Source organism: Rattus norvegicus, chromosome 1 (assembly GCF_036323735.1).
Source record: "Rattus norvegicus strain BN/NHsdMcwi chromosome 1, GRCr8, whole genome shotgun sequence".
Classification (NCBI taxonomy): Eukaryota; Metazoa; Chordata; class Mammalia; order Rodentia; family Muridae; genus Rattus; species Rattus norvegicus.
Window position 1 is genome coordinate 32,981,823 of NC_086019.1, and position 19,699 is coordinate 33,001,521.

The 19,699-nt window shown below is 43.1% G+C and overlaps 1 long non-coding RNA gene across 1 annotated transcript; it reads right to left on the reverse strand.

Annotated features, from left to right (window-relative positions):
* Nucleotides 1-582: 582 nt before the first annotated feature.
* Nucleotides 583-11,599, reverse strand: LOC134484855 (uncharacterized). The gene is made up of 3 exons (XR_010062658.1): nucleotides 11,524-11,599; nucleotides 10,323-10,385; nucleotides 583-968 (listed from the first exon to the last, which is right to left on the reverse strand). It is a non-coding gene; the product is annotated as an uncharacterized LOC134484855 (long non-coding RNA).
* Between the last annotated feature and the right edge of the window lie 8,100 nt (nucleotides 11,600-19,699).

Sequence of the window (19,699 nt, forward strand, 5' to 3'; positions counted from 1 at the left end):
CTGCAGGCTCCTCTTCAGCCTTACCTCTTCATTTATATGGTGCTATTTTAAGCTGCCATGTTGGACACCACCATTTTTTTTCTTCTTCGCTGCTGAGGGGACAATTCTTTCCCATCAGCCAGATGCCATGCCTTGATTTAACAATGCTTTGCTATTGGCTGGAGCACTCCTCATGCCCAGGAGCTGCAGCCAGGGGCATGGGAGCCTCCTTTGATTTTCTAATCCTCAGCTCCTCTGCCTGCCTCTGTGCAAGAAGCTCTCTGGGTTCAGATTCCACCGCAAGAATCCCCAGAGATAGGGACGGTGCTCGAAGGAAAGGAGGCAAGGTCAGACCTCAGAAAGGAAACGCTCTGCCTTTGAAAACTGCAAGGGTCAGTTCGGTAATTAGCCAGCTGAAGTGAGCCATGGCCAGGGCCCACCAAACTCGCCAGCGGCTCTTTGGTAATGAGGAGGGGTCTTTGTCTGTACACTGGCTGGTATGCTGACACCTGGTCTTTTACTACATAGCAGAGCTCTCGATCCATAAGGTTTATTAATAGAGATTAATCAATAAAGATAGACATGGAGTTCTTTGGTGCAGCACACAAGGTCAGCCAAGTGCAGGCACTGCCAGCCTCTCACTCAGCCCCTGATCTTTAATTGATGTCCCCTGCTAAAGAGGCCACCAGAGGACAAGTGCCATCTGCCATCCAAATCCTGAGCCTCTTCTCTTCAGGCCTGAGGCACAGCCATGCTGAACTGAGCCATACTGCCCTCTGGGATGGGTGAGTAGGCCAGCAAGCTTGCACGCAGACCCCAGTGTTCCAGGGACTGTGCTTGTACACTCTTCTACCTTTCCTTGTCCCTGGGTGACTTTACAGCTGTGACGTCAAGGGTCAAGATGCATTTTTATGTTAAATTTACATTCTTACATGTAGGTTTCACCACCTTGGGAAATGAAGCTGTCGTATTGTGCTGTGTGATTTTTCCTGGGGAGACAGAAAGGAAATGTTTGTCCAGAGAGAGTTACTGATGTGACACACGGAGTGTGTCTTAATGAAGTGGTGAGTTGCCATCCGAAGCTTGCATGTCCCGCCAGCAGATACAGTACTGAAAATCCCACCGGAACATATGCAATTTCTTGGGAAAACTGAATTCCTGGATTTCCTAAGCGTTGCAGGTAGTTTGGACAGAGACTCTTTGTCCCAGAAATGTATCCATTTCATAACCTTAGATTAAAGGGGCTTTTTAATATTATAAGTCTCTGCTTCCTGCATCTTGACAATTACATTCCCAGAGTCTTCTGAGCCACGATCCTCCTACTAGAAGGGGAAGCAGGAGCAAGCTTCCTTCCTCCTCATTCCCTTCATCGGTGACTGCCCTCAGAGCACAAGGGAACTGCATTGACTGCAGACCTGACCCTCCTCGATGGCTCTCCATCATTTTACATCCCTAGGACACGTGGGTAGGGGCCAGCCTCTGTTTCATAGGAGCCAAGTTTCATAGGGCCTGCAGAGCCCTGCAACCTGAGCAGGGGAGGGGCTGTTTGTGGAAGTGAAAGGCTAGGGTTAGCACATTTACAAGCCCCTCACCTTCTTTGTCTAGATGTTCTGCTGGGTATGTGTGCCAAGTGCACAAGCCAGGGAAACCAGAGGAAAAGTGTTCAGAGCCCCCTCCAAAGTCCCAAAGGCCAGGGGTACCACACCAAGAGCCTTTACTGTGCCATGTAATTACTTAGCACAGTGATGTTGGGCTAGGATATCCCCATTTTTGTGTTGTTCTTATCTTTTGTTCAGTGACTTTTAGTGGAAACTACTACATGGTAAATGAATCATGTCACTTTTCCCCATTCCTGGTTCTTTGATGACACCCTTGAGCCCTGCTTCCAATGTATAGCATGGTCCACACACGCCCGTTCCCACAAAACACAGGCTTCTGTTCCTTTATGATTCTGCTGGATTGCTGTGGATGAATTTGGTGGAGTAACAAAGTAGAAGTGTTTTTCTTTTTTTTTCTTTTCTTTTTAAATTCCCTTCTGCATTTCCACCATTCCTTTTGTTTTCTTGTGTTTGTGTGTGTGTGTGTGTGTGTGTGTGTGTGTGTGTGTGTGTGTGTGTGGTGTTTGGTGTATGCATATGTGTGTGGAATAGAGTATTCCAACAGGTGGAAAGGTTGTACCACGCTTCTTATTCCTGTAAAAAATCAAGGTCTCTCTCTGAACTTAGTAAGAGCCAGCAGGCACAGGACTGGTGTTGCAGGTGTGCCCAATTCTGCTCGTTTTCTGCTGGGGGTTTCAGCTTATTCCTCCAGCCTATGTAGCCATGCATTCTTCCTACCATCTAAAAGGAGGCTCTCATCTGCCCGGTTTTACATTCTACCCAAGGAAGGGAAAGGTGCAGTCAGCTCCTGCTCCATTTGCTTGAATTTTCTGCACCAAACACCATGTGAGCTCACCTGCACAGTGGGCCCATAGTTCCAAAGTTTCACACGCTAGGAAGGGCTTTCTACCTCTAGTTCTTACCCCTACTGTACTGTACTGCTTCATACCCCAGAGGATCTGCTGCTCTGTGGGTAAATGCTGACTTGGGCAATGGGAGTAGTTTTGTCTCTGGTATGTTTAAGGCATTAAACAACTAAGGCTTGGAGCTGAGGAGATAACACAGCCATAGAAGAACTTGCTCTGTAAACATCAAAAGCTACACATAAGCCAGTGTTGGGGAAGTGGAGATAGGAGGTCTCTGGGGTTACCTGGCCAGGCATTCTAGCAGAGTTCATAAGTTCTCTCTCTCTCTCTCTCTCTTCCTGTGACAAAATATGTTCTTTCCCCAGCCATCCCTATTTAATAATCCATGCTTCTTCTATTGTTGCATTGGCTAGGAATTTATTTTAAGTCATGTAAGTAGAGAAATAGGCTGAGGGTAGAAGCCTAGATTTTTCCCTGATTTGAGGGAATGTGCCTCTCAGGGGATTCTAAACTCAATCCAATTGATGACAAGGACTAGCAAGTCTTTGCCAACTTGGCATTGGAACATTAATGCAAGCATAGGGCAGGACAGGGCTCCATTTGGGGGGTCAATATGGCCTGCCCAATGCACTGGGAATCTCGAAATGTGCCTCTCCACTTTCTGTGAAGATTTCAATGCAGGGAGGAGAGAGTGTGCCAAGGTCCTTCGTTACATGGATAAGGGCCAAGGCACTCATTTAAACTCAATTTAATCTTTTAAAGATCCATAAACAGTTACATTCTAAAGTATAAGGGGCCAGATATAAGCCCCTGAAATATATGAATTTTGGGGAACACAATATAGCCCATAATATAAACCCACACGCAATATTCCCTCTTGAGCTTACTTATCTGATAACAGCAATCATCAAGTTCCATCAGCTGTACTTCTGACACTCAGTCCCTCTCCCACACTAAGTCCTCCATAGCTTTCTCCCAGAAACAAGGACATCAGCTGGTGCTTCTAGACCATAGCATGCACCAAAGACCCACCAACCATGTCCTAACTTCACTCTTAGAGGCCCAGCTGCCAGCTCTGTTTTCATCACACATGCCTAAGAAGCTTCTCAATCTTAATGAAGGATTTGAATCAATGTCTCCATATGACCTCGACTGGCTTCAGACCTGCCATGATCCCCCTGCCTCTGCTTGCAGAAATCCAGTATTCCCTGCATCTGCCATCACACCTAGAATAAAGCTCCTCTCGTTATTCCCTGACCATCTCCCACCAAGTTTTCCGTCCTGGAAACCTGTAACTACATGATTAATGTTGCTGGAACTAAGATTTCACAGCCATTATTGAATCTCCCCTGCCTTTTGCATATAGGAACAAAGACACTGTGTTTAAAATATTCAAAATGTATTTAGACTCTAAACAGCCTCCCCCACTTTCCTCTACTTGTTATATCTCACTGCATTGCTGCTACAGGCTCCCAGCCCATTTTTCCATGTCCATGATTCAATATCTGAGAACAATTAAAGCAACATTTTAAGATGTTGCCAGTATAGTGCTGTGTCATATTCAATTAAAATCTATGTTATCAATTGAAGTCTGGACATTAATTATCTCCAAGTTGATCTCCAAACCATTTCCCAGTGAAAACTCATGAGAGAGAGTAACAGATATAGATAGATAGATAGATAGATAGATAGATAGATAGAGATAGAGATAGAGAGATGATAGAAGATAGTAGATTTGGCACATTCAATTCACTATATAACATGTTTCCAAACTAATTTAAAGTGGTATATGAACAAATGAACTTAAGGTAAAAAAAATGCATAGGTAGAAGAATTCATCAAGTCAGGTTGCTGAAGGCTTCTTAAAGAGAGGGAATGAACACACACACACACACACACACACACACACACACACACACACTTTCTACATCCATAAAAAGGAAGAAAAGAAGTCTGAAATTCATATTACATTAAACTATTTCAGAAATTATTTAGTAATCAAAAACCACAGAGAAGTCCCACAGGCAGGGGTGGTGGGGTGGTGGCAAAGAAAAGACATTTGCAACACAAATATAAGGGAAAAGCTTATATCCAGAATATAAAAGTCTTGACTAATTATGAAAAAACAGAGGCAGTCTTATACAAATAAATCAAGATGCTGCTCAAAAGAATGCAACAAATAGCCAATAAGGTGTTCAAAGTTACAGTTGTCCTCTGAGTCATTTGCATAGAGGAAGCTTTGATGAATTAATCCTCGGCCTATCTCCATGGTCAGACTTAAGAGATGGACAGTGGCAAAGACTGTAGAGGATATGGAATAACTCAGAAAACACACAAGAGCCACCATCACTTCAGCTGAATGCTCACACACTCCATGAGGAGGTACTTTGCAACTGGTCTGCAATAAACACAGATGACAGTCCTTTGGAAACAAAAGCCAGTTGATGATGTCCATACAATATCATTCTTGATAAACCAAATTAAAAACAGCCTGTGTTAGTCAGGTATCTGTTCTTGTAACAAAATACCTGAGGTAATTCGCTTACCAAGAAGAAAGGTAAATTTAGCATGTGGTCCTAGATTAAGTTGGCCATTTGCTTTGGGCTTTGGGGTATATAGATGCGTCATGTCGGAACTGCATGGCAGAGTAAAACTTCCTAACTTCTGAGCCTGGAAGCAGAATGTGGAAGAGCCTAGGATCACACAATCTCTTTGAACAACTCAAGATCTAATGTTTTCCCACTAGGACCCACATTTTTCAGGTAGTACTACCTTCCAGATAACACACAGTCACCAAGTCTTATGTACCATGCCAACTTCAGGAGCACGTTCATCCAAACCACAGCATAACCCAAATGCCATTCCAACACTGGAACAGAGAGATGGATGTTCAACCAACTATAAGTAATCCAAGTGCCATGCCAGCAATAGAATAAATGGACAACAGTGTTCATGGAACATGGTGTAACTCTGCCAAGCCAACGGTTGGCTGAATGAACAGCAATGTTCATAGGTTGTAGAATAACTCAAATGTCATCCCAACAGTAAAACAGATAGATGTAATATTTTAAGATTATAGTGTGATCCAAGTGTAGCAGTAGGACACCAATGGATGGTGGTGTTCAATCCTAAACTAGAGGGGAAGAGACCACAATATATAGTTTTGTGAAAAGCCATTCTTACCAGGGCGCCTGCTTCCTTCTGTCACACAGGAAGTAGCATCCTTCTAGACATCATCCACACTTCTTTTCAGCTTCACAGATTACAGCTTTGGTTCATCATAAGCAAAGACATGATGTTGCATGAGGAATAAGCAGTGCCACTGTGTGTCCAGTTTCTCCATCATGGCACCTATATGCGGTGAGTGTGCAAGGTCAGCTGAGCACCTTTCTGTCTGGGTGAGAGGAGATTTCACAGTGGCCGGTCTGGGAACATATCATTCCAAGCTCACCGTTTTGCAGTAGCAGATTACAACAAAGGCCCTAGTGGAGGGGTGTGATGATCCCTAGTCACCCAGGTAAGCTGTTTATGGCTCCTCCCCGGCCATTAGCAAGTTATGCTTGAGTGGACACTGAGCCATGTTTCCACGAAATGTGTGAATAATTTAAAGTGAAAGTCTAAAGATTTGTGTATAAGGGTTTGCATATGAGTCTCTTCATAGAGTACACCACATTCTAAATTTGGTCCAACACATAGACAGTTTCAACAACAGCACAATGAAAGGTTTGAGGCCACCTCTAAACAATAGTTTGTAAATAGAAGCTCTTTTTTTTTCCAGCGCTAGACAAGCGCTCTACCACTGAGCTAAATCCCCAACCCCGTAAATAGAAGTTCTTGAGGAAGGTGGATAAAGCAGAATTTACACACATACAAGACAGATAAGCATACGGGCACACACACCACACATACACAAAGAAGGGGAAGGAAGGAGGAAGAGGGGAAGGGAAGAAGGGGAGAGAGAGAGAGAGAGAGAGAGAGAGAGAGAGAGAGAGAGAGAGAGAGGAAGAGGAGAGTTTATTGAAACAGTCTCAAGCTGTAGGCTGCAATCACACATTGGGACACATAACTGAATACAGGATATGAGAACGTGGCAGCAGTAAAGTTCCTGAAAAATCAACAATCAACAACTAATTCCAAAACAAAAATGTAACACATTCAAGGGGTTCCTGACAGCACTCAGCTGTGCCCTGCTGTACCACATGCCCTTACTGCAGCCTTGGCTCTAATTGTGCGACATCACACCTTGGACTATGCATGCAGTCACATATACGATCACACGTACAGTTGTTCAACACTGTAACACTGTGACACCTCACCTCAAAGGTAGGATTGCTCGCAGCCTGTGATGGTCTGCTGCACTCTTACTGTACATGTGGAGTTTTCCTTGCTTACCTGATAGTTTAATTACAGAAAACAAAAGCTTTTAATATTTTATAATACTCCTCAGAAATTAAGCATCATACTGATGTGCGTGGGTTTGTGTGTGTCCTCTGTATGTGACAGTGAGCCACACCCATAAAATCTCAACAACGTTATGACTTAAACATGACCTGCCTAATGACAACACCAGGTGACATGCCAACATGAATACAGGAAACTTCATAAAGCTTTAGCCCTATATGAAGCGCTACAACCAATCAATGACTGCTGAGGGAGTGTCTTAGTCAGGGTTTCTATTCCTGCACAAAACATCATGACCAAGAAGCAAGTTGGGGAGAAAAGGGCTAATTCAGCTTACACTTCCACATTGCTGTTCATCACCAAAGGAAGTCAGGATAGGAACTCAAACAAAGCAGGAACCTGGAGGCAGGAGCTGACACAGAGACCAGGGAAGGATGCTGCTTACTGGCTTGCTTCCCCTGGCTTGTTCAGCTTGCTTTCTTATAGAACCCAGGACTACCAGCCCAGGGATGGCACCACACACAATGGGCCCTCCCACCCTGGATAACTAAGAAAATGCCTTACAGCGATATCTCATAGAGGCATTTCCTTAAGGGAGGCTTCTTTTTCTGTTATAATTCTAGCTGTGTTGACACACAAAACCAGGCCATAAAGAGAAGGACAATCATATTCTCCAGTGATAAGCCCTTTATCCCAGGTGTCCATCCCTAAAATGCATATATATGCAAGCAATAATAAGTGGACTGATGTGCGTGCATGAATTCATATATATATGTATATATATATGTATATATATGTATATATATGTATATATATATAATTAAGGAATAATAGGTCATGAATTTGAGAGGGAGTAGGATGACACAGGAGGAGTTGGCATGGGAACAGCAGGGTGAGAATGATGTAAATCCATTGCTTCTAAATGAAATTCTCCAAATTATGAATTTTAAATTAATAATTAGTCTACTCTGGATTGGATTGGATTGGATTGGAATTTTTTTTGAATTTTCCTTTTTAATTGCTAATTTAATTTTAATAAATTTTGGATTAATTTTGGACTTGGATTAGGACAGAATTTCCAATAGTTTCTGAAGTATCCCTGTTTTAGTTAGGGTTGCTATTGTTGTAAGAAACTACCATGGCTCAAAGCAGCTTGACATCACAGTCCATTACCAAAAGGAAGTCAGGGCAGGAACCTGGAGGAAGGGGTGAGGTAGACACCACGCTTGCTGCTTACTGGCTTGTTCTCCATCATCCAGGGTTCTTATAGAACCCAGGGCTGACAGCTCATGAATGGCCCCACCCACAATGAACCAGGGCCTCTTACATCAATTATTAATCAAGAAAATGCCCTATAGGCCAATCTGGTAGAGGTATTTTCCTTCATATCAAATTATTCTAGCTTGTGTCACTTTAAGAGAAAACAAACCAGAACAGGTCTAGCTATTCCTCTGCCATTTGGTATTGTGTACTTAATGTAAGTGGAATTATAGCATCGATGATCATACAATCAAAATAGCAACAACCTCATAACAGTGTTGAAGATCCTTTGAATTATGCAGAGATCCTTTGCATTCAGCCAAGATTTAATTCCCAAACATACAACTGATCCATGTCATTAATATGCAAGTCTTATTTGGTCTTTAATAGAGAGTAGGATGATTTATACACCTAAGAATTATCTTAAACTTCTCTATGATATTTGTATCAGTAATTATCTGACTTGTATGTGTACTAGAAGCACCTGGATGTCACACGTTTCTCAGGATAAAATCTGTGGTGTGAAAAATGTTGAAGAAACAAGTGGAAACCTTCATTCTGTGTTCCCAGACCAGTGCCCTGGGTCTGTGATTATCATCAGACCCGATACTTCCTCTGAGGCAATTATACTTTCTTCTGAAACAAGAGGGAGCATAAAGTTGAACCTCACAGTGTTACTTTATTCCAGAAATTCCACTTCCACATTTTCCTGGTACCGTTACCCTGAGGGGTTTACTGCAGGCATGCCCAGACCTAGGAGTATTCTCCATGTGCTGAATCTCCATTAACAATTTTCTCCTTCCCACTTGGACCCTCCAGAACCAACTCTGGACTTCATCTTCCACCTCCCAGCCAGGATACTCTGCCCATTCCAGTCTAGTCCCTAGGGAACAATTGTAGCCTTCAGAATCAAAGAAACAAAAACCTACTTCTCCCCCACACAGACAACACTCTTTCTGAACTATAGAAGCCAGGGTCCTCTGTGGCCATCCTAGCTGTCTGGCCTTCATCCCCGCTGCTATAGCCCTCCACTGTCTGACATCTCTGACCTACTCTCAGTCTGGAAATTCTTCCAGTAGGCCGTCACTATCCTGTATATGCTCACCCTAAAACATGGACATTGGGGTTGATTGCTTGTCCCCTCACTGATTTCAGTATCACCTCACTGTGTGGCCAGGAAGAACAGTGCCTCACTTGTAAAATATCCTTGAGAAGCTTCTGTTTAACTATCAATACTCAGGTGTTACGTGGATTGGATATGTTCCACCTAGGGGATGTCTTTATTTGTAGGTGTGACATTGTTGGAGTAAGTGTGGACTTGTTGGAGAAAGTGTATCATTGTGGGCATGGGTTAAAGACCCTCATCCTAGCTTGCTGGATGTCAGTCTTCTCCAAGCAGCCTTCAGATAAAGATGTAGAACTTCCAGCTCCTCCTGCGCCATGCCTGCCTAGACATTGCCATGCTCCAACCTTGATGGTAATGGGCTGAACCCCTGAATATCTAAGCCAGCCCCAATTAAATACTGTCCTTATAAGACTTGCCTTGGTCATGGTGTCTATTCACAGCAGTAAAACCCTAACTAAGATAGGTATCTTAAGGTTTTTCAGGGTATCCAGGCTATATACATAGTCCTATGGACAATATCACCAATATAAACCCAGGTCAGCTGGTTATAGGCATTTCCTTCACCTGCCACAGAATTCACATGGCTTAAGCAGGGGTAAGAACCTGATTTTGATCAAAAATCTCAGTAAGATCTCTTTTGAAGTATTTCTTTCAATGAATCCCTTAAAAGTCCCAAGAAGGGAGGATTGTTTATGACTTTGGGACTTTTGTGGATGGAGACCCATCATTAGAATCTGTATGTAGACTATGTCCTGCAGCTTGTGATTCAGCTGCCCAACTGAAGCTTCAAGATGCTTAGCCACAGAGACACATCCTGACAATATCAGAGATGCAGCAGAGGTTTTCCCAGCCATCTCATATCTAACCTCCCCAGCTGCTGTCAGCATGAGAGACCAATAATGAGAGGGAGATTCTCTGTAGAAGAACTGAAGTTCTAACTCAATGAGAAGATTCCTGGCCCTGGTTTTTGAGAGGCATCTTCATGTCCATTTCCTCCACAGTACCACAAAAGGCAATGCACCAAACTCAGAGGAGGCAGAGTATTTACCAAATGGACAGTTCATATAGCTTTCTAGTATTCCACAAGCATACCTTTCTTTGAATGAATGTTCTTCAGACCAGCAATTTTCCTGCAGAGAAACTGAGGATGCCTGCCTGAAAGGAAAGCAGAGGGTAGGAAGAGAGGGAGTGAGTAGCATGGGTTGTAGAGGTGAGGCTCATCTCATTCTGGGAGACTACAGAGCATCCATCATGTCTATGCTTTCACTATACATGGTCTCCAGTTCTTAACTAACAATTCAAACATTTGCTATGGGGTGGCCATTTGTCAGGCTAACTGGGGGCAGAGCCACCAGGGAGGGGAGGGCCTACCAAAGAAAAGTTTGCTCTTAACTCTTCATATATCAGTGATTCTTGACTTCAGAAGACTCTTCCTTTGGGATGCTCATTGCAATGTCTCTTTGAAGAGTTTGCTTTGCTTTACTGATAATATCTACTCAAACTATCTGTCTTTTGATTGAGTTCTTTTCTTCCAGAAGACAAGAATGAGAGATCCTGTAATAGTAGGAGAGTTGAAGCCAATACATAGGTCACATTCTGACAGTTGAAATAGCCAAGACACTTGGGTGAGGTAGGCCGAGGTGTTTCAGGCCTTGTTTCTGTTTGCATTATTAAAGGAATTGGCGATCCACTACCACTAAATTATGTAGATTCAGGTTTAGGCTGTAAGACACACATTGACCCTAGCTGCAAGAGACTGAGCAGCCGAGATGAGAAGCTACTTTTACAGTCCTGAAATAGCCCTGGACTTAAAGTTACAGCAGAGGGCAGTAGGAGGGCTATAACTTCCTCCCTGAGCCCATTCATGTCTGAGCTAATTATCCTGTGCCCGTTCAATGTTCTCTATTCATAATGCTAAAAGGGAATCTAGCTCAAGGTTAAAATAAGATCAGCCAAGAACTCTGATCTCCTGAGAAGTAGGCAAAGAAAAGCCTTCAAGGTGTCTATTAGAACTCCGAGCCTCTGGACAGAGGGATATAGGAACAGTCAGCTGCAGGTACCTGCAGTTGTATTCTGCTCCTGGAACTGAACTGAACTGGTCAAAGAGCTCCCTGCACCAAAATCCTGTAGAGGAGAGAGATGGACCCTCAGAAGTGCAGACACTCCTGAGAAATCAGAGGAGACTACCCTCTGCCCACATTCCCAACCCAAGAGGGAATCTCCTAGTGCCATCTGTGCCCCTTGGGCACAGGGAACTAGGAGCAGTCAGGGGCAGGACCCTTCTGATTCTTACCTGTGCTGAGAGCTGAAAGACAGTCACCAAGAGTGCCTACACACCTGAGAACCGAACACCTGTTCCCAGAAACGGCTGAAAGAAAACAGAAAAATAGTTCTACAGGAGTGCTGACACAGAGGCCTACAGGAAGGCAAGCCACTGTCAGAAATAGCAAGACGAGCTAACACCAGAGACAACCTGATGGCAAAAGGCAAGCGCAGGAACCTAAGCAACAGAAACCAAGACTACTTGGCATCATCAGTGACCAGTTCTCCCACCAAAGCAAATACTGGATATCTAAACACACAGAAAAGCAAGATTTAGATTTAAAATTACATTTTATGATAATGATGGAGGACTTTAAGAAGGACATAAATAACTCCCTTAAAGAAATGCAAGACACCTCAAGTAAACAAGCAGAAGCCCTTAAAGAGGAAACACAAAGATTCCTGAAATTATTACAGGAAAACACAAACAAACTGATGAAGGAATTGAACAAAACTATCCAGGATTTAAAAATGGAAATAGAAAGAATAAAGAAAGCACAAAGGGAGACAACCCTGGAGATAGAAAATCTAGGGAAGAGATCAGGAGTCATAGCTGCAAGCATCACCAACAGAATACAAGAGATAGAAGAGAGAATCTCAGGGGCAAAAGATACCACAGAAACCATCGACACAACTATCAAAGATGATGTAAAACACAAAAAGTTCCTATCCCAAAACATGCAGGAAATCCAGGACATAATGAGAAGATCAAACCTAAGGATAATAGGTATAGAAGAGAGTGAAGACTCCCAACTCAAAGGACCAGTAAATATCTTCAGCAAAATTATAGAAGAAAACTTCCCTAACCTAAAGTAAGAGATGTCCATAAACATACAAGAAGCCTAAAGAATTCCCAATAGAATGGCCAAAAAAAGAGAAAAACAAAGAAATTCCTCCTGTCACATAACAGTCAAAACACCAAATGCACAAAACAAAGAAACAATATTAAAAGCAGTAAGGGAAGAAGGTCAAGTAACATATAAAGGCAGACCTATCAGATTTTTCCAGACTTCTCACCAGAGACTATGAAAGCCAGAAGATTCTGGGCAGATGTCATACAGACCCTAAGAGAACACAAATGCCAGCTCAGGCTACTGTATCGAGCGAAACTCTCAATTAACATAGATGGAGAAACCAAAATATTCCATGACAGAAACCAAATTTATATAATATCTTTCTATAAATCCAGCCCTACAAAGGGTAATATATGAAAAACTCCAATACAAGGAGGGAAACTACCCCATACAAAAAGCAAGAAAGTAGTCTCCTTGCAATGAAAACAAAAGATAAGACACACACAAACTTAACTCCACCTCTAATAATGAAAATAACAGGAAGCAACAATCTCTATTCCTTAATATCTCTGAACATCAGTGGATTTGATTCCCCAACAAAAAGACATAGACTAGCAGACTGAACACATAAAGAGGACCCAGCACTTTGCTGCATACAGGTAACACACCTCAGAGACAAAGACAGACACTACTCAGAGAAAAAAGCTGGAAAACAACTTTTCAAGCAAATGATCCCCAGAAACAAGCAGGAGTAGCCATTCTAATATAGAATAAAATAGACTTTCAACCAAAAGTTATCCAAAAAGATAACTTCATATTCATCAAAGGAAAAATCCACCAAGATGAACTCTTAATCCTAAGTATCTATGCTCCAAATGCAAGGGAGCTACATTCATAAAAGGAACCTTACTAAGTCACACATTGCACCTCACACAATAATTAGAGTAAGGATTAAAAAAAACTGAAGGGGCTTGAGACCCCATATGAACAACAATGCCAACCAGCCAGAACTTTCAGGCACTAAACCACTACCCAAAGACTATACATGGACTGACCCAGGGTTCCAGTTGCATATGTAGCAGAGAGTAGTCTTGTTGGGGCACGAGTGGAAGGGGAAGCCCTTGGTCCTGTCAAAGTTGGACCCCCAGTGCAGGGAAATGCCGGGGTGGTTGTTGAGGGGGATTGGATGGGGGGGAACATCCTTATGGGGGAGGGGAGGGGATAGGGGACTTATGGACAGTAAACCAGGAAAGGAAATAACATTTGAAATGCAAATAAAGAAATATATCCAATAAACAAACAAATAAAAATAAATTAAAAAAAGAAAAATAGGAAATGATCCGATTTAAACAAAAAGAAAAAAACTTGAGCACAATCTGCATTCATGATGTTGAGGAAGCCTGAGTACTGGCTGGTTTTGTTTATCAACTTGACATAAGCCGGAGTCATCCCAGAGAAAGGAGTCTCCCTGGAGGAAATGCCTCCATGAGATCTAGCTGTAAGACATTTTTCTCAATTATTTATCAAGGGTGTGAGGGTCAGCCCATTGTGGGTGGTGCCATCTCTGGGCAGGTAGTCCTGAGTTCTATAAGAGAGCAAGCTGAGCAAGCCAGGGGAAGCAAGCCAGTAAGTAACATCCCTCCAAGGCCTCTGCATCAGCTCTTTCCTCTAAGTTCCTGCCCCATGTGAGTTCCTGTCCTGACTTCCTTTGGTGATGAACAGCAGTGTGGAAGTGTAAGCTGAATAAACCCTTTCTTCCCAACTTGCTTCTTGGTCATGATGTTTTGTGCAAGAATTCAAACCCTGACTAAGACAGCATGGCTCTTTCCTCTAAGCCTGTGTCTAGAAACAGAAGGCTTCTCATGGAGAACAGGATATCAGGGGCCCAGAACACTGTGGCCTTCAATCCTACACAGTAAGTGAGCAGAGAATGCAGCTTGAGCCCCTGAACTATTCCCCTATAAATGAAATTACGTCATTCCGAGTTGGAAAGGGGAGAGAGCAACTCAAAGGGAAGATTTTGCTTCCTCTGAAAACCTCCCATCCGGAATGACATGTGGGACTGAGAATCTGGCCTGGGACAAAGGGCATGGCGGAACCCACAAACCTGCCCTGTGTGTGTCACAAAGAAAAGGAGACCTCATGTTGAGGAGGCAAATGCATCTGGGACCAGGAGACAGTGGGGGAGAAGAGAGGCACCCTGGCACCTTTAGTGGGACCTGACCTGTCAGTAGCCATTCTTCTAGCAAAATACAGTGACCACGGGATTATTTTACACTATTCTATATATTATATACTATATATACTATGCTTATTCTGTACTATGCCAAGTTTCCCTACCCCCACCCCCATGGAGACCTGGTTTCTCTAGGCCACTGACTCTTTTTTCTCCGAGTTTGCTTCCTAATGGTATCTGTCACCCACAAAGGCCTGAACATGAGTGAGATGAGACATGGCTACACTGAGCCAGACTGACCTGAATTCTCATTGTACAGTAGCACATTGTAGACCTTTGATATGCCAACCTATGGCTGGGGGATGGGGTTACTCTTAGTCCCATGGTAAGTCCAGGGCTAAACAGGTCACAGACTCGGGTAGTCACAGCAACCCCATCTGTACACAATGAAAAGCTGGGTTCCCCCAGAAAGACCTGCTGGTTGCATTACAAGAGCCTAAGTTTCTTCAACATAGCAAGCCTCCAATGCCCCTTTTAATTTTGGTCAGGGAAATCACTAAAATCAACACACAAAAATCAGTTGGTTTGAGACACAGGAAGGGTTTTGGGGAAAGGACACCAGGGTTGACAAGATGCTAAGCAGTCAGGAACCTGCCTACAGGCAAGCATGAGGACATAAGTCTGATCTCCACCTCCAATATATATATATAACGCTAGACACATTGACATCTGACGGTAATCCTAATGCTGATAATGCCATGGGGGACAGCAGAGACACAAGGATCTGTATGGCTTGCTTGAGAGTCACCCTAGCTGAGCCAATGACCTCTATGTTCAGTAAGAGACCTTGATACCTATAAGCAAGAAATTGGTCATTGCACTCTAAGAAATTAAGGTGGAAAGCCAGGGAGATGGCTCAGTGGGTAAAGAAGCCTGATGACCTAAGTTGTGGCCTAGATTCCATAGTGTAAGGAGAGAACTGCCTACTTAAAGTTGTGTCCTCTGATCATCTAACAATTGCTGTGATACTGGCTTGCCTGTACACACACACACACACACACACACACACACACACACACACACTAATCACCATCATAATAATAACAATAATAATGCCATTTTAAAAAGATAATATATAGTAAGACTGTGGAAGATACCAGCATAGACCCTGGCCTCACATTTATATATATGAACATACAGAGACCTACACAGTAGAGGAAAATGATAGCTGAGTGTTGTGGTCCACTCCTTCAGTCATAGAACTTAGGAGGCAGAGGCAAGTGGATCTCCAAGTTCAAAGTCAGCCTGGTCTACAAAGTGAGTTGCAGGAATACCAGGGCTAGAAAGAGAAATTGTGCCCCAATAGACAGACAGAAGATAGATAGATAGATAGATAGATAGATAGATAGATAGATAGATAGATAAATAGATAGATGATAGATAGATAGATAGATAGATAGATAGATAGATAGATAGATAGATAGACAAAAGATTTCATGTATAACTTAATCATAAAATTAGGACATGTTGAGGAATAAACCTGAAGAAGGGCCCTCTGGAGGCTTGTATCTGAAAACCATACTGCACTGTTGAAATACATTTTTAAGAAGCAAATACATGAAAAGGTATACAATGTTTGTAGGTTGAAAATTCAGGACTATAATGATATAAATCATGGAACAAGAGATTCCATATCCTCACTATCACAATCTCAACAAAGTTGTTTTTTCACAAATTGAACATTTTCTTCTGAATTCTAATATATCATTAGATCAATGTATCAAGGACCACGTATCATCCTGACCACCTTGCAGAGGAGCATGGATTGTCCTATGTTCTTGATGTCAAAGTTTACCACACAGTAGGAAGGAAGAAGAGTTTCAGGGTGGTATAAAAAAGAGTATAGCCCAAGAAACTAGAACAAACCTCCCAGAAATGAGTCCTCATGTCCATGATCAAATAATTTAGAAATGATGTTAAGATGACTGAACAGGGCAAGAAACTGCTCGACAACTCGACAAGGGCTACTGGAGAATGACATCCGTGTATGAAGGTAAAGAACTGTTGGTCCAACCTTAAAGAGCACACACAAAGCATGCACCCTGTTAAGTCATAGCCTTAATGTGAAATTGCACATTCTAAAACTCTTGGAGAGAGTAGCTTAAGAGCAAAAAAACTTGGCATGATTTCTTGGCTGTGACAAAAATAAATGCATGTAACAAAATGCTTGTATTTTTATACTGTAAGTCTGATTTTAGGACATCATTCTTTTTATTTTATTTTTTATTTTTTATTAGATATATTTCTTTACTTACATTTCAAATGTTTTTCCCCTTCCTGGTTTCCTGTCCATAAGTCCCCATCCCCTCCTCCCCTTTCCCTCCCCCATACATCCCTCTTATTGCCCCCCCCCATATTCCCCTGTACTGGGGGTCCAACCTTGGTAGGACCAAAGGATTCCCCTTCCACTGGTGCCTCAACAAGGCTATTCTCTGCTACATGTGCAGTTGGAGCCCTGAGTCAGTCCATGTATAGTCTTTCAGTAGTGGTTTAGTCCCAACATTATTCTTAAAATTAAACAGTATAGGGTGCTGGAGGGAAGGCTCAGCAGTTGAGAGCACTGTCCTCACAAAGGATCTAGGTGCAAGTCCCAGCATCTGCATGGCTGCTCATACCTTTCTGTAACTACGACCTCTTCTGGCCTCGTTAGGTGTCACATGCACATTGTGCATAAACACAAACCTCTGATACAGATACAATAAAAATAGATAAATCTTTTTGAAAAGAACTGTTCATCAAAGGCTATGATAGAGTAACAAGACAGTTGCTGGCTTGGGAAAAACATTTTCAAGCCATCAATATATTAATGTCCAGGGCATATAAAAAGCACTTTTAGTGAAATAACAAAAAGATAAGTAAAAATGAGCAAAAGATTTGGACCCAAGGGTACATGAACATCATACTGTGCATCCACTAGAATGGCTGGTACTGGCTGTAAAGGTAAGTAGCAAGGGAAAACCCAGGAAGATGAGGGAAAAGGGAGCTCTATGCAGTGATGTGGAAACTGTTGAGCAGCAGACACTCTATGTGGAAAAGGAAGTTGGTGTCTGTTCTTCTAAAGAAACCATCACTATTCACCACATTACCCAGCAACTATATTTCAGGATTCATTCCAATAAAAAATAGACAAAGAAAGAAAGAAACAAGAGAGGCAGGTAGTGACAGTGAGAGAGGGAAGAGCTAGTCCAGTGGTGGCTGAAAGTGTGGGGTGGGTGGGGGTAAGTCACCTCTGAACCTGGCAGGGATAAAGTTCTCAGTTGCTTCCTTGCCATGAGCTTCTTTGTTGGCAGCTTCCTCACAAAGAATATTGTTTTTTATGGGACTGGAATGAGTTGAAATACATTGAGAATATCTACCAGCTGCTACTTACACACAAGGGAGGTTAGAAACTAAGCCAGCTGTACCCCAAACCATGGTTGATCCCATTAGACAGCACAGGTCAACTTAACCCAAACATACCCCCCTCCTGAAACCCAGATTCCCCTTGTGCTTTATGAAATGCAAATTAAATGGGGAGAGGCACATTTGTTCTGGAGTAGGGTCCAGTTCTTCCCTGCAACTGCTATGCCACACAGGAATAAGGGCAGGAAGCCAAAGTGCTGGTTTTGGGGGAATTGATGCCCTTACTGCTCCAAGAAGAAAGCATGGGCCCATTGTAGCAACACTACCTACTTCGCTATGTGGATTCCAAGTGAAAAGAGATGGTGAACACGGAAACTCCGGTCTACAGAGACTCAGGATGCTGTGTGAACACACCTCTAACATGTCAGGGTTCTGGGCATGTGTGGCTCCAGTGGCAGCTCTGTCAAGAGAGGCCATTTTTTTTGGGGGGGTCCTCTTCCTCCTAAAGTTGCCATTGTCCTCAGAGTCACCTGCTGCTTTCCCACCTCAATGTCATTCATGAAATTCCTTTGGGGTTTGGTGCGAATAGGTGAATGAAGACTCATACCACAGGTGCACAGGGAGCATTTAAAGACTCCAAGTATGTTCATTTTGTTTCCTTTGTGCTCTGCCAGAGATTTTATGAAAGCAAAGACCATCTTCCTATCCTGGCACACTGACAGAATGGCATTTTATTCTCCTGATCCCAAGCTACCCCCCCGACCCCCACCATGCTCTGAGTCTATACATTGGGCTCTGCCCCTCCTCAGGGATCTGAACAATGGGAGCTGACTCCTCCCATTACCCAGCTCCACCGCCAGCAGCCTATCGTTTTTTCTGTCTGTTTTGGCTTCTGATAAAGATATTTTGAAGAGCAGGTTATAGAGCTCTGAAGTGAAAAGGTGGAAAAAGATTCCGCTGGTAATTGCCCTACCAGCAGCAATTGGAGACTTCCATGGTAGGTAGAAAAGTCATCTTGGGGGCGCCTGACCATGACAAAAGGGAATTAGTGTGCCTGAAATGAGCTGAGGAAGCTGACCTTCTCCTGTGCTCCCAACCCTCTCCTCTCTCTCTAGTACTGAACTTAACAAGTATAAGCTGGACCACTCGCCATGTGACTCTTCAGTTTTGGGCTCAAAGGGAAATGTAGTTTTCAGGCTGTGGCTTCTTAGGGTCTTTTCTAAGGATACTGTCTTTTCCAGTCCTGGGAGAATTGATTAGTGGCTTGCAAACAGCCCGAATGCTCATGCCATGTTATTCTGAGTCCTCCCACTCCCAGGCCACTAAGCACAGACATTTGGTTCACACAGTAGACACTTTATATTATTAAGGTGACAGGCCTTCATGACGGTTGTTTGCTCCCAAAGGATCTCTCAAGATGCAAGAGAGTCATTTTCAACAAAGACAGTCTTAAGCAAGCCAGGGACATGAGTCACACTGTGTTTTGTGGCTCTGTGCCATCCTAAGCAGGGATTCATTAGTGCATTCATTCACTAAGAGCTCAGTAAATGCCCAGAGCACTCGGTTAGATGACCAAGGTCCCTGGTGACCATGATAGGAACTTTTCCTGTGAGATTAGCACCTGTAGAGAGCACTTAAGCCCCCCAGAGGATGGCAGCTCAGAATATACGATTCAACTGAGAAAATAGCTTCTTATTGGAATGACCCTGGGCAGGGGGATTGCTCTCAGCCCTGACTGTGGGCACATGCTGGCAGTGGGAGAGGCCACCATGTAG